General features: G+C 41.0%; 1 pseudogene; it reads left to right on the top strand.

The window, feature by feature from the left end:
- The first annotated feature begins 13,832 nt into the window (after window positions 1-13,832).
- LOC145569675 (small nucleolar RNA R71) lies at window positions 13,833-13,931 on the top strand (annotated as a pseudogene).
- Window positions 13,932-16,439: the final 2,508 nt, after the last annotated feature.

Here is a 16,439-nt window from a genome sequence, read left to right as displayed (position 1 = left end):
GGTTTAAATTGCTTAATCATAGACATTTTCATGCATTTACAAGGCTATTGGGGCATAACAAGGCTAAAATGGCTTAAATGACCTTCTAACTTACTCATTTTGTTTGTTTTTGATATATTCTAAGATTTTATCATTTAAACAACACATATTTAGCATATGAAACATGTTTATAGGTTTAAATTGCTTAATCATAGACATTTTCATGCATTTACAAGGCTATAGGGGCATAACTAGGCTTAAATGGCTAAAATGACCTTCTAACTTACCCATTTTTTTTTATTTTTTATATATTCTAAGAGTTTATCAATCAAACAACTCATATTTAGCATATGAAACATGTTTATAGATTTAAATTGCTTAATCATAGGCATTTTCAAGCATTTACAAGGCTATGCTGTCATAACTAGGTTAAAATGGCTTAAATGGCCTTCTAACTTACCCATTTTGTTTATTTTTGATGTATTCTAATATTTTATCATTCAAAAAACACATATTTATCATATGAAACATGTTTATAGGTTTAAAATACTTAATCATAGACATTTTCATGCATTTACAATGCTATTGGGGCATAACAAGGCTAAAATGGCTTAAATGGCCTTCTAACTTACTCATTTTGTTTGTTTTTGATATATTCTAAGAGTTTATCATTCAAACAACACATATTTAGCATATGGAACATGTTTATAGGTTTAAATTGCTTAATCATAGACATTTTCAAGCATTTACAAGGCTATAGGGTTATAACTAGGCTAAAATGGCTAAAATGACCTTCTAACGTATCCATTTTCTTTGTGCTCTTTATAAACTAAAATTGAACCTAACATACCAATATTGAAAAGTATTAGGTGCCTAAAGTTTCAAATCACAAGTATAAGTGTCTATGTTTTGCTGTCTTCCTTAAAAAATTATTTCATTAGTTTCAAAAGTTAGATGTGTTACCGAGATTTGTTGTGCCCTCTTGTTAGCCGCAACTTTTCCTTTTCCAGGAACTTCCTTAAAATGGGTCTTTAGGAAGACCTCAGGGGCAGTTGGAAGCACTCCACCGGCTTTCTGAGCCTGGACAATTCAAATAACTCCTTAAATGCTTAGTGTATGTAACTACTAAAATTTATCATTATCATTATATACCATTAAGTATTACCATTTTCTTTGCATGCTTTGATGCAGAGATAGAACCTTGGAAGTGTGACGGCTCAATTGGATTAGACAGGGAGCCGCCCCTCCTGTTCTTCTTAGCTTTTTCTGACCTCTCCAGAAAGTCCTTCCCCTTTCTTTTCGCCATAATTTGCTCAAACATACACTGTCCCATCCATTTAGGAATTGATTTGTTTCTGACAGAAGCATTGTATGTAATCTCTTTCAACCTCTTATGTGCCTTCTTTTCATACTCCTTCTTCACAAGGGTATCAAGATCAGCATTCCAAAGGTATTGTTTCTGCAAATTTTTTTAGAAACAAGAAAAATAATATGTTTAATAATATATGACAAGAGGAAAATACATGTCGTTATCTACCCTTTCCCCAAGTCAAACTAAATTTGTAAACACCTAACCAACCTTATATGAATATAGGGCAAGTTAAGGGTCGATCCCAAGGGAATGCAATGATGAAAACTAAAGTCTAAGTCAAGCTACCTCGAAGACGAAATTGAGATTATGATTGGTACTAAAGTGAACTAAAACAAGTTTAACAAGTAATCAAAGGTCTAAACACTAGGGATATGGGTTCCACATGCAAGATCAATGATAATGCTAGTTTAAAGCTCAATCAATTAATTCAAGTATTGCAATGGACAAACAATAGTAGCAATCAAGAGAGTTCAAATGCTATCCCCTATAGGCCAATCTAGTGGTCACTATGAAAGGCAAACCAAGAAGAATCACAAACAAACTCAATCAATTAGAGAAACACCTTCAAATCAATTGTTCATGTCATTAAGAGTTGCAATGCAATCTAGATTAATCTTATAGGGTGATCAATCCTAGTCTAATCAATCTCATGCAAAACTATGTCAACCAATTTAATTGCAACAAATCAATCAATCAAAGAGCATCAACTAGCAATTTCATTAATCAAACATGCTTCCCCCTTTCCCTAGAAACTAATCTACTCACTAATCATGGTGAAATTCAAGAACAAATAACTAGAAATTGCATTGATCATCATTCTATATCAAAATCTAATAGAAATCAAGTATTCAATAATATCAAACTCAAATCCATAGAAAAACAAGCATGAAGCATAAATCAAATAGCAAGTAAGTAAGAGATGAAAGAAGGAAGAGATTCTCACTAATATTGATGATTGAAAATGAAGAAATCCAAACTTGATTGATCAAATGTTGAGTTACAAATCCAAAACCAAGAACTTCTCTCTAACTTCTCTCTAAATTCTCTCTCTAAAACTAAGCTAATGAAATATTATCAAAAGTTTTTTTTTCAAAAAGGAAATACAATTCTATTTATAAGCTAAGAAGAAATCGGCAGCTCCCGCGCCCTCTCCCGATAGACCCACGCCCGCGGAGAAATGGGTACGGAACCCTCCGTGGTCTATCTGGGCAGCACCCGCGCCCGCGGCATCAGGGACCCGCGCCTGCGGCAGTGACACCCGCGCCCGCGGCTAATCCCCTACTCCCAAAGACTGATCAGGGGGGCCGCGGTCTCTCTGAAAGGAGCGGCCTCTCCATTTTACCCGCGCCCGCGGAGAGCCCGCGGGGCAACCGCTGCAAGTTCTTGCCAAGTTTTGGCATTTTTGAGCAACTTGGGCCCGCGCCCGCGGCAAGGTGGCCCGCGCCCGCGGCTTGCTGGAATTTTCTTAGAGACCTCTCCGAGGCCTCTCTAAGCCCTCTCTAGCCAAATGCTTCTTCCTTGCTTGATCATTAAGGTCCCGAATTGAATCCTTTGCCAAGGTGATTCTCACAATACCTACACAAGTAAACAAAGGAAGAAAATAAAAGGGAAAAAGAGCCAAATAAAGGAAAACACGATAAAAACACAAGAATCATAAAGAAAAGAGGAAAAGGAGAAACTAAAGGAAAAAAGGACCAAAATTAAGAGAAGAAAGCATGGAAAAGGGAAAGAAATAACCCTAAAAGACTACCCTATGAGTGCCTTAAATGACATTCATCAAATTCCCCCAAGCTAGACTTTTGCTCGTCCCGAGCAAAACAAAGGCCAAGAAGGAAAAAGAAGGGCTTATTCAAAGTAAAAAGAAAAAGAGGGGCAAGAATTTACACTAAGACTCACTGTCGTAGGAATCACGGTTGTTTTTAGCTACAACAAGCCATTTTAAACCCCTAGATCACCCTAGAGGACGAGTGATGCTCTCGTAAGGGTATCCTAAGAGTTTACCCATAACTCTCCACCAAACTCCCAAGAGGAAAACCATAGAAAGAAAAGAAAGAGGAAAAAGGAAACAAAATCTTTACGAAATGGACTTTACAAAGAGACTATAATTCAAATGAATAACAACCTTTCTAAAGTGAATTATGGTATGCACGTCGTTATAAGATACCTAAGGTTGATTGAAACATAAATATGCTAAGCATAGGAACTAGTTATCACACTCCACTTTCATCCCAAATGGTCTTACCGCGTTCCCCCTACTAATCTCATATCTCCCCTTAGTGAGCATCTCATAGATTCCGCGAAGGAACCGGAAAAAGATCAAAGTTTTAGGCTACTCGACATCTTGATTTCGCATCCCCTTTCCTTAGTCCACAACCTATGATTCCCTCCACCGATGAAAGACTCAAATCCTAGGTCCAAAGGTCTTCCCCAAGGTTGTAACGTAAGGCAAGAAGGGTTAAGGTAGGCTAAAAATTTAAAATTTGGTGGTTATCCTAAAATGTGAAGCAAAGACCGGCCAAATCTCAACACCAAACTTAAGTAATCACCAAACAAAAATGTATTAACACCCCCAAGCTTATTCAAAGCAACACTCTACTACTATACGAACAAAAAGCGTGAACGCTTTCCCCCCCCCCCCCAAGCTGAAGGAAGCATTGTCCTCAATGCAAAGAGAGGCGAAAGTCACTTGAAATTTTTTTATATTTTTTACTTCTTCTTTTTTTTTTTTTTTTTTTTTTTGAATTTTCTCTTACTCCTTTTAAGCATTAGTCCTTGCCTCTTTCTCAATTTGGACGGCTCTTTTCAAATATGCATTTATTAACATCTTTGCCTTTTTTTTAAAGGACGGCTTTTACATAAGCATTTGCCATTTTTTACAAAATATAAACAACTCGAATATGTGTACCAATTCGAACCAAACTCCAACTTCATACACCACAATCACCAAACATTGACCTTTGCTTCACAAAAACCAAAAAGAAGGAGAACGAAACAAAAGGTTCAAGATATCTAATTATGCGGCTTTAAAAAAGGGAAAAAGGTTCAAAGGGGTAATAAGTAGGCAAATGTATCCCAAACCCAAAAAGTAAACATAAAAGGGACTATCCTAGAAAAAAGAAAATACCTCCCCGAAAAGTTGCCTTTGTCCTTCCTAGGTAGCTCGGTCACGGTCTTAGGAATCATACGCTAAGATTCTAGATTAGGTTTGCGAAAATCAAGGATCCATGCCGCTCATGCAAGAATACGATGAAAGCTTGAACAATTATACATCTCACATGGTTGTAGCAAAAACTCACTAAGGTTGTCAAATCAAAGATAGGGAGCAACTACCAACATGCCACAAACGAGTAGAATCCGGTTTCATGATCCCCCTAGTTCTAGACAACTATCTTAGCATGCTTTATCCTAGAATCAACCAAACGTAATCTCAAACCGTGCATACCATTATTACCTAGGAAGACTATTATTCAAAAGAAAAAGTCCATTGCATACAAGTCCAACATTCAAAAAGAGAAAGAGTAAAAATAAAGCCTCAAAAAGTAATGCACACCAACAAGAATAAAAGAAAGGGAAATGAAAGAAAAGAGAAGATGGAAAACTAAGATAAAGATAAGAAAGGGAAAGAAGAAAGGGCAAAGATGCAATCATAACACGTTTATCCCAATCGACATACAAGTGGTCTAATGGCCACATCGCCAAAGACCCTAAACACACTAGGTGTTAAATTCATACATCCTCGAACCGTTCAACTTCCCCTAAATCTAATCCTAATCTAAGCAACCAAGAAAATAAAGAAGTGAAAATAAAAGGAGTAAAATAAGAAAGGCCTCACCAAGCGTCCGTGCTAAACTAAAGTACCCAAGGAGTAGGAACGAGCTTCTCCAAAAGGTTCCACGATCCGAAGCAGGAGCTACGAACAAGGTGAGTTAAAGAAAAGAAAGCTATATATATACAAAATGAAATTGTTAGTAACTTCCAAACAAAAGCAAACAATAAAACACTTAAACACTAAATATATACAAAGACCTAGAAAAACCTATCATCATCAAAACCAAAATTTTTTCTTCAAGAAATTCCCAAAAACATCATCCAAAGAAATAAGACAACAACAAGCAACACAACAACGAGACCAATAGCCAAAAATCCACCAAAAGCCTTATAAAAAACTTCCCACCGAGCCCAAGGTGCCTCCCCCACACTAACACATCCTTTTTGACCCTCCCCCCTCACAAAATGAAAGCATCGACCCCGATGCCGACAAACATGCAAAAATAGGGAAAGGGGAGAACAAAAAAGGGAAACAAACACGCAAAAAGGGGACTATTGGCCACTAGGGCCGGCACCATCATCACCTCCAACATCATCACCCCTATCCCAACCTCCGGTGTAACCGGGAGGAAATCCATAATGACCCTTAAATAGGTCTTGTTGGGATGGGGTCAATTGGTCGAAAGGCTCTTGTTGAACAAGGAGCTCGGGGTGACGGGGGTGAACATAGTAATATGCGGGATCACCCCGATAATCACTCCCCCCCGAGACCCTATAATCATAGGGCGGGAAGTTGCGCCTTGGCACATCGGGGTTCTCAACCCCGGGCCAATAAGGGTACGTAGGGAGGTCGTCGCCACCCCGGGAAGGTACCGGCCCTTGCTGGGGCGGCACATAAGGGTAGTTGACCGGAGGTGCGACCTCCCCCCTACGTACACTAGCGTCATACAAGGCGCTAGTTTGATAAGACAATGTTTGATGGTTAGAATACATACCTTGCATGCTCAATTGCATGCGCTCCATGTTGGCTCTCATGGCTTCCATCTCCCTGAGATAAGCATCTCCTTGGAAGTCTTGTTGTTGTTGTTGTTGTTGATGTTGTTGTTGTCGTTGTTGTCTTCTCTCTCTTCTTCTTCCTTGAGCATCATCTTGGAAATGCTCATGTTGTTGATGAAACGGCGGTTGTTGTTGTTGTTCCTCTTGTTCTTCTCCTCTTCCTTCCTCCTCCTCCTCATTGACTCCCTCAATCCCGACTCCCTCAATAAAATTTTCATCCTCCTCCATCTCATCCTCTTCTATCCTTCCATTGTCCCTAGGGACCATCCAAACATTCCTAGCTTGGCGAAAGATGGAGGTGGCGGCCGGGTTAGGGAGAAGGCAATGGTGGGTATTCCTCACTAGCCAAGAGTAAGTACCGGCTCTCCTAGTACTAGTTATGAAACGAAGGGTGTTGACCTGCTTCAAACTAATCCAAATGTCTTCACTCCCTCCAACCGGAGTGCAAGACTCTAAGAACCGCTCTTGCTTAAAATACCTCACTAGACGGGTCACCATGCCCCCACAATGAATCTCCCCCGTCTTAACCCCATGCATAATATCCTTGCAACACTCCATGAAAATATAGCCAAAATTTAGCCTAGACCCCAACTCCGGCTTGGTAGCCATCCACAAAACCAAGATCTCCTCTCGAGATAACTTCCCCAAATCTTGCTTATTATAAACCGAATACCCAAGAATTCTATGGAGGATCCTAAGGGCCGGATGGATAATCTCACTAGCAAGGGATATCTTTGAGTCAAACTGCTTTTTGTGGGCTATGGTTCTCCACCAAGCAACCTCATTGTACTCACTTTGGGCAAGGGAGATAAGGGGCTCGAAGATATCACCATTGGGGTTGAAACCGAGGGCTACATTAAACTCAGCTAGGTTCATGGTGTGTTTTACATTGAAAAGTTGGAAGGAAATGATGAAGTCGGTTTCCCCCACACTATTAAATTCAAATGTGGAGAAAAATTCAATTGAAGGCTCCAAATAGGTACGAGGGGTAGATTTCAAAAACTCACCTAAGCTTAGGTTTTCGAGGAGTATGTCAAGGTCGTTCTCAATGCATAGCTTGGCCATGTCCTCACGAAAATAGTGGCGGGTGGGTCTAAACCGTCGGTCTTTCATTTTGTTATAGATGGGCAATTGTTTAGACCGGTTCCACAATTTTAGAGGTGGTAGAGGAGGAGGGGTGTCATCTTGGGTTGAGGAATGTGTTTGGGGTTGAGGGTTTGAGGATTGGCCATGAGAAGATTGGCCGGGAGATTGGTTCGAGCGGTTTTTGCTACTCTTGACTTTCCTCAACAAATTCATTTTTACCACACAAAATTCACAAAAATTCACAAGAAATACTCCAACTCCCTCAAACAAACAACAAACACCTCAAATCACTCACAAACCTCCTTACAAATCCAACCGAACCCCCAAAAACTACAAGGTACCTGTTTCAATCAACACAACAACCAAAATTCCAACAACAAATACCAATATCAACAATCATCCACCAAATATATGCAAGATTTATCAAGAAAAATCAACCATCACTCAAAAATACCAAATTTCACATAAATCAACCATAAAACACAAAAATCATGCTCAAATTCAAGGTAAACAAACCAATGTATAGAAATCAAGTGAAATTGACAAAAATAATACAAAGGTTAGAAGTATACCAAGATTGGAGACTCAAATTAAGCTTAGAGCACCACACACTACCGAAATTTGCCGAAAAACCACGAGAAAATTGAGTAGGAGTGATGAAAATGGAGAAATAAGGTAGATTTTGTGAAGATTTGATGGAAAATTTGAAGAAAAGAGTAAGAATTTGATGATTTGGGGTTAGGGTTTGAGAGTATGTAGAGAGAGAAAGGGGAAAATTAGAGAGGAGATGAGAAAATAAGATAGGAGAGAGAGAAGAGGGGGGGCGCCGGGTTAAAGAAGACCTAGGAACCCGCGCCCTCTCCCGATACAGCCGCAGTCTCGGGAACTCTCCCGCGCCCGCGGAGAGACCGCGGGGCAACCGCGGGGAGTTCCTACCCAAAATTAAGAAATTATACCTGATGCTAGCCGCGCCTTCTCCAATATAGTCGCGCCCTCTCCAAAACTTCCCGCGCCCGCAGAGAGACTGCGGGGCAACCGCGGGAAGTTCCTGATCCAAAATTCATTTTTGTGCTTAAATGAGGGCCGCGCCCTCTCCAATTTTCCGAGGCCTCTCTAAACTCCCCCGCGCCGGCGGAGAGACCGCGGGGCAACCGCGGGGAGTTCCTGATTGTAAATGCTCTTTAAAGCTGAAGAGGCCCCCCGAGGTCCCTCCAAGCCCTCGGGGAGCCCTCTCCCCTGCACTCTAAACTCTTCATCAAACCCTTTCTTTCCAACAAGAGATGACAATAGGCAACCTACAAAACAAACATAAAACCAACAAAACTAAAGATCAAAAATTAATCAAGGAAAATTAAAAGAAAATAAAAGTAAAGAAAAATGAGATGAGAATCCGGGTTGCCTCCCGTAAGCGCTTTTGGTTAACGTCGTTAGCTCGACGTGCACCACCCTCTCAAGGTGGCTTGAAAAGAATCATTTTGTGAACAAGACCAACAAACACTCCATCAAAGTACTTCTTGAGCCGATGACCATTAACCTTAAATGAAGATGAGGAATCCAAAGGAGAAATCTCCACGGCACCATTACCAAAAACATCCTTCACCAAGAATGGACCACTCCATCTTGACATGAGTTTTCCGGGGAACAACTTCATTCTAGAATTGTAGAGAAGAACTTTGTCACCTACACAAAACTCCTTTTTCTCAATCAACTTGTCATGAACCTCTTTGGAGCGAGCTTTGTAGGTGCTAGCACAATCGTAAGCATCAAGCCGAAGTTCCTTTAACTCATGAAGATCCAACCACCTCTTCTCTCCCGCACTTGCTAAGTCAAAATTGATCTTCTTGATGGCCCACAAGGCACGATGTTCAAGCTCAACCGGGAGATGGCATGATTTGCCATAGACAAGGCGATATGGAGTGGTACCAATGGGTGTCTTAAAAGCCGTCCTATAAGCCCAAAGAGCATCATCCAATTTGTCCGACCAATCCTTTCTATTGCGAGCAACCGTCTTCTCAAGAATAAGCTTGATTTGACGATTTGAAACCTCAACTTGGCCACTTGTTTGAGGATGGTAGGGAAGCCCAAATCGTTGATGCACACCATGTTTCCTCAACATCTTTTGAAAGGCATTATGGACAAAATGGGAGCCATTATCACTTATCACCGCTTTTGGGACACCAAACCTTGGAAAGATGATTTTCTTAAACAAATTCAATACAACCTTGTGATCATTTGTTGGAGAGGCAATGGCCTCAACCCACTTAGAAACATAGTCCACCGCCACAAGGATATATTGATTCCCGTATGAAGAGGGGAATGGTCCCATGAAGTCAATTCCCCATACATCGAACACCTCCAATTCAAGGATAGGTTGTTGAGGCATCTCATTCCGCTTGGAAATGTTCCCAACTCTTTGACATCGGTCACATGACTTAACAAAGCCCCATGAGTCCTTGAAGAGATGTGGCCACCAAAAACCGCTTTGAAGAACCTTGGTAGCGGTCTTGGAAACACCCATGTGCCCACCACTAGGGTCCGAGTGGCACATCCTTAAAACACTAGGCACCTCTTCATTTGGAACACAACGCCTAAGCAAGCCATCAACCCCATGTTTGTATAAGATGGGATCATCCCACGAGTAGTGTCTTGCCTCTCTTTTGATTTTCTTCTTTTGGTTCTTTGAGAAAGAGGGTGGAAACTCCCCACATGCTAGAAAATTCACCAAGTCGGCATACCATGGTAGTTCCTTCACCTCTATGGCATACAAGAAGTCATCAAGCATTCTATCTTCAATTGGTAAACCATCATCATGAATTGATCCCCTTCAAGGCGAGAAAGATGGTCCGCCACAACATTCTCCGCACCCTTCTTGTCCCTAATCTCAATCTCAAAAGCTTGCAATTCAAGCACCCATCGAATCAACCTAGGCTTGGACTCTTTCTTGGCAAAGAGATACTTGAGGGCCGCATGATCCGTGAAAACTATGGTCTTGGAACCCAACAAGTAACACCGGAATTTCTCAAAAGAGTGCACAATTGCCAAAAATTCTTTTTCCGTTGTTGTGTAGTTCTTTTGAGCCCTATTGAGAGTCTTGGACATATAGTAAATCACATGAAGCTTCTTGTCTACCCGTTGTCCCAAAACACCTCCAATCGCCCAATTACTCGCATCACACATCAACTCAAAAGGAAGATCCCACCTTGGGCCTTGAACAATAGGAGTAGAGATTAGGGCCTTCTTCAATCTATCAAATTCCTTCAAGCATTTGTCATCAAAATTGAACTCAACATCCTTTTGAAGAAGGTCATTAAGGGGCTTAGCAATAAGTGAAAAATCCTTGATGAATCTTCTATAAAAACCCGCATGACCAAGGAACGATCTCACTCCTTTGACATTCACCGGAGGTGGAAGTTTCTCAATCACTTCTATTTTCGCCTTATCCACCTCAATGCCTCTATTTGAAATCTTGTGCCCAAGCACTATACCTTCCTCCACCATAAAGTGGCACTTTTCCCAATTCAAAACAATATTGACTTTCACACATCTTGCCAAACACTTCTCAAGATTCACAAGGCACTCCTCAAAAGAAACACCTCCCACCGAAAAGTCATCCATAAAGACCTCCATCTCTTCCTCCAACATATCCCCGAAATTACTCATCATGCACCTTTGGAAAGTAGCGGGTGCATTACATAACCCAAAGGGCATTCTCCGGTAGGCAAAGGTCCCATAAGGACATGTGAAGGTGGTCTTTTCTTGATCATTGGGGTGGATGGGGATTTGGAAGAATCCCGAATACCCATCGAGGAAACAATAAAACTTGTGCCTTGTTAGTCTTTCAAGCATTTGATCAATAAATGGAAGAGGAAAGTGATCCTTCTTGGAAGATGTGTTTAGACGTCTATAATCTATACACATCCGCCAACCGGTGACCGTCCTAGTTGGAATGAGCTCACCTTTCTCATTCTCAACCACGGTCATGCCCCCCTTCTTTGGAACGACATGGACGGGGAGACCCACCTAGAGCTAGAGATGGGGAATATGATTCCCGCATCCAATAGCTTGGTGATCTCCTTCTTAACTACCTCTCCCATTTGGGGATGTAGTTTCCTTTGTCGTTCAATAGAGGGAAGGGAGCCTTCCTCAAGCGTTATAAGGTGTTGGCATAAGGCGGGGCTTATACCTTTAAGGTCATCAATTGTGTACCCCAAAGCACCTTGGTGTTTTCTCAAAACACCACATAACGCTTGAGCTTGGCTCACACTCAAGGATGCACTAACTATCACGGGGTAAGTGGAATGAGGGCCCAAGAATTCATACCTAAGGTGTGATGGTAGAGGTTTGAGCTCTACCATAGGCACACCATTACCTTCTTTTGATGTGGCCGCTTTCAAAGCTTCATGGCTTGAGATTTTCAAGCACATTTGCTCATCCACTTCCTCCACACTCCCATCAAGCAACTCCTCATAGAAAGTCATCTCTTTGCATGATGCACCTACTTTGTCTTTGTTCAACAAAACATTCTCAAGAGCATCGTTAGAGGTGAGCAAGTGCTCATGCATGGAAGACACAACAATATCAAGTGAATCAATCATCATGCAATTTTCCAAAGAAGAACATGGATACTTCATGCTCTCATTCAAATCAAATTCTATAACCTCTTCTCCTACCTTAAGGGAGATCTTTGCACTCCTCACATCAATCATGGCTCCCGAGGTAGCAAGAAAGGGTCTACCTAAAATGATTGGAATGGTAGCATCTTCATCCATTTCAAGAACAACAAAATCCACCGGGAACACAAACTTCCCAACCCTCAGAGGGACATCTTCTACTTTACCTTTTGGAAACTTGATTGACCTATCCGCTAATTGCAAGGTAATGTTAGAAGGTAAGAGTTCCCCTAGCTCAAGTCTTTGATAAACCGAATATGGCATTAGGCTCACACTAGCTCCCAAGTCACATAAGGCATTATCAATTTGCATCTTGTTAATGGCACAAGGGATGGAGAAGTTTCCGGGGTCTTTCAACTTGGGTGGCATTTTGTTCATGATGATAGCACTATAATTTTCGGTCAAAATTGATGGTCTCCACAACCTCACAAGTTCTTTTCCCACTCAAAATGTCTTTGAGGAATTTGGCATAATTTGGCATTTGGTTGATCACATCGGTAAAAGGTAGAGAAAGATGAAGTTGTTTTAGCATCTCAATGAATCTCCCAAATTGTTCATCCAATTTGTGTCTCATGAATTTTTGTGGGTAGGGGAGCTTAGGTCTCACAATTTCTTTCTCTACTCTCACCTCTTTAGGTGTCTCAACCACAACCTCATCCAATGATGCCCTATCCCCCTCATTCTCAACCAAAACCTCCTTAGAAATCTCCTTATCTACACCCTTCCTAGGCAATCTCTCCTCAAGAACCTTTTCACTCCTTGTAACAATAGCATTCACGGGTTTCTTGGGATCAAGACCTTGGGAAGGTAAAGAAGAAGTGCTTACATGATCTTTCAAGGCATTAGCAAGTTGAGAGATTTAGTTTTCAAGCATTTTATTGTGGGTCATCATTTCATTGAATTTTTTATCACTAACGGCCATGTATGTGTTCAACAACTTGGTTTGATTCTCAATTATTTCTTCCAAATTAGTCCTAGGTGAAGAAGGTTGTGAATAGGAACTTTCACCTTGAGTATTTGGAACAAATCCGGGTGGGGGACCTCTTTGAGAATTATTTTGAAAATTACCCCTTCCTTGATTGTTCCAAGTACCCCTATTTTGACTTTGACCATAACCTTGATTATGGTTACCACCACCTTGATTATGATTACCACTACCTTGGTTATGATTTCCATAACCTTGGTTTTGGTTACCATAACTTTGGCCTTGATTTCCATAATTTTGGCTTTGATTTTGGCCACTATAACCTTGGTTATTATAGCTACCACGAGAACCTTGGTTCCCTTAGTTTCTATAACCACCACCTTGGTTATAGTTGTCAAAATTGCCTTGGCCTTGGTAATTCCTATTCCATTGACCTCTTTGATTATCAAACCTTTGAACATTGTTATTTGACACATAATTCACATGCTCACTCTCATTGTTATCAAACTCATCAACACATTCATTAGGACAAGTACTAGAGTCATGATCATACGATCCACATGCATCACAAAACAAACAACCCATAGGCATATTATGTGAAGAGGGAGGGGGTTGAGAGTTAGAAGGAGTACCTCTCCCCTTAAATTGGGAGGGAAGGTTCGAAGCTTGAGAAGAGGAAGAAGTGCTCTCCAACTTAGCTTTGATTGCGGTCATCTCCTTTCCCAAGTTTGTCATTTGGGAGGAAAGGTTGTTGATCGCATTTAGATGGTCCACCGAGTACAATGAAGATTGCTTGCTTGAAGAGTCCCTCTCCCCATCTTGCCAATCCCTATAGTATGTCACCACGTCCTCAATAATGTCCACAACTTCTTCTTCGGTCTTGTTCATGATAGGGCCCCCGGCCCCTCCATCAAGGCATGACTTGCCTTGGGGACTTAAACCGCCATAGAAGATTTAGATCATTTGGTATGTTGGGATTCCGTGGTGAGGGCACTCCCTTTGATACTCTTTAAATCTCTCCCATGCTTCGTAAAGGCTTTCACTTGGCCTTTGCTTGAACCCTTGAATCAAGGCTCTTGCCTCCGCCGTCTTCTTTTGAGGGTAGAAGCGGGACAAGAAGGCCTTTGTGACATCGTCCCAAGTTCTCAAGGAGTTGGGCTTCACCTCTTTGTCTAGCCACTCCAAAGATCTTCCTATGAGAGAGAAGGGGAACAACTTGAGGCGGATGAATTCTTGAGAAACCCCATTGACTTTGATGGTGTTGCAATATTTTTCAAACTCCTTAAGATGGTTCAATGGGCTCTCATTCTTAGCCCCACTATATTGTCTTCTCTCAATTAAGGTGATCATTGCCGGCCAAATTTCGAAGTCATTTGCCGGTGTAGTAGGTGGAGCTATGCCGCTCTCAAACCTATATGCACCGGGCACTCCAAGCTCCTTCAAGGCCACTCTAGGATTTTCACCCATGCCTTGCTCTTCTTGAATATCTTCTTCGCTTGAAGAACTATAACCCAAGGATCTATTAGCCACTCTCCTTCTTGAAAGAGTTCTCTCAATTTCCGGATCAAGGGGAACAATGGAACGATCACGGGTTCTATGCATGCAAAACTCAAAGAAAATATTAGTAGCATGGCTACAAGTGTAGCCTAAAGAAACAAAATCATTTTGTATTTTTCAAATAAAATGAAGTAGACTCAACAACAAAAGCTAAGCACCAATAGCACTCCCCGGCAACGGCGCCATTTTGACAAGAGGAAAATGCATGTCGTTATCTACCCTTTCCCCAAGTCAAACTAAATTTGTAAACACCTAACCAACCTTATATGAATATAGGGCAAGTTAAGGGTCGATCCCAAGGGAATGCAATGATGAAAACTAAAGTCTAAGTCAAGCTACCTCGAAGACGAAATTGAGATTATGATTGGTACTAAAGTGAACTAAAACAAGTTTAACAAGTAATCAAAGGTCTAAACACTAGGGATATGGGTTCCACATGCAAGATCAATGATAATGCTAGTTTAAAGCTCAATCAATTAATTCAAGTATTGCAATGGACAAACAATAGTAGCAATCAAGAGAGTTCAAATGCTATCCCCTATAGGCCAATCTAGTGGTCACTATGAAAGGCAAACCAAGAAGAATCACAAACAAACTCAATCAATTAGAGCAACACCTTCAAATCAATTGTTCATGTCATTAAGAGTTGCAATGCAATCTAGATTAATCTTATAGGGTGATCAATCCTAGTCTAATCAATCTCATGCAAAACTATGTCTACCAATTTAATTGCAACAAATCAATCAATCAAAGAGCATCAACTAGCAATTTCATTAATCAAACATGCTTCCCCCTTTCCCTAGCAACTAATCTACTCACTAATCATGGTGAAATTCAAGAACAAATAACTAGAAATTGCATTGATCATCATTCTATATCAAAATCTAATAGAAATCAAGTATTCAATAATATCAAACTCAAATCCATAGAAAAACAAGCATGAAGCATAAATCAAATAGCAAGTAAGTAAGAGATGAAAGAAGGAAGAGATTCTCACTAATATTGATGATTGAAAATGAAGAAATCCAAACTTGATTGATCAAATGTTGAGTTACAAATCCAAAACCAAGAACTTCTCTCTAACTTCTCTCTAAATTCTCTCTCTAAAACTAAGCTAATGAAATATTATCAAAAGTTTTTTTTTCAAAAAGGAAATACAATTCTATTTATAAGCTAAGAAGAAATCGGCAGCTCCCGCGCCCTCTCCCGATAGACCCACGCCCGCGAAGAAATGGGTACGGAACCCTCCGCGGTCTATCTGGGCAGCACCCGCGCCCGCGGCATCAGGGACCCGCGCCCGCGGCAGTGACACCCGCGCCCGCGGCTAATCCCCTACTCCCAAAGACTGATCAGGGGGGCCGCGGTCTCTCTGAAAGGAACGGCCTCTCCATTTTACCCGCGCCCGCGGAGAGCCCGCGGGGCAACCGCGGCAAGTTCCTGCCAAGTTTTGGAATTTTTGAGCAACTTGGGCCCGCGCCCGCAGCTTGCTTGAATTTCCTTAGAGACCTCTCCGAGGCCTCTCCAAGGCTTCTCTAAGCCCTCTCTAGCCAAATGCTTTTTCCTTGCTTGATCATTAAGGTGCCGAATTGAATCCTTTTCCAAGGTGATTCTCACAATACCTACACAAGTAAACAAAGGAAGAAAATAAAAGGGAAAAAGAGCCAAATAAAGGAAAACACGATAAAAACACGAGAATCATAAAGAAAAGACGAAAAGGAGAAACTAAAGGAAAAAGGACCAAAATTAAGAGAAGAAAGCATGGAAAAGGGAAAGAAATAACCCTAAAAGACTACCCTATGAGTGCCATAAATGACACTCATCAATATATTGTAATAAGTAACCAACAAACACCAAAGTTAGATAAATAAATTGAACTCGGAGGTTTTATAATACCGTAAACTGGTTCCACCAATGGGACTTAGTAATCTTGTCAATCTCTTCATAGTTAAGCCATGGTTTGCGCCAATGTGCTTGAAAAATACTTGTAATGGAGGTGCTCACGGTGTTATCATCGAACCTTAGTACT

Source organism: Chenopodium album, chromosome 11, assembly GCF_948465745.1.
Source record: "Chenopodium album chromosome 11, dcCheAlbu1.1, whole genome shotgun sequence".
Taxonomy (NCBI): domain Eukaryota; kingdom Viridiplantae; phylum Streptophyta; class Magnoliopsida; order Caryophyllales; family Amaranthaceae; genus Chenopodium; species Chenopodium album.
Note: the sequence above shows the minus strand (reverse complement) of the source record. Positions and strands in the feature narration are given on the sequence as shown.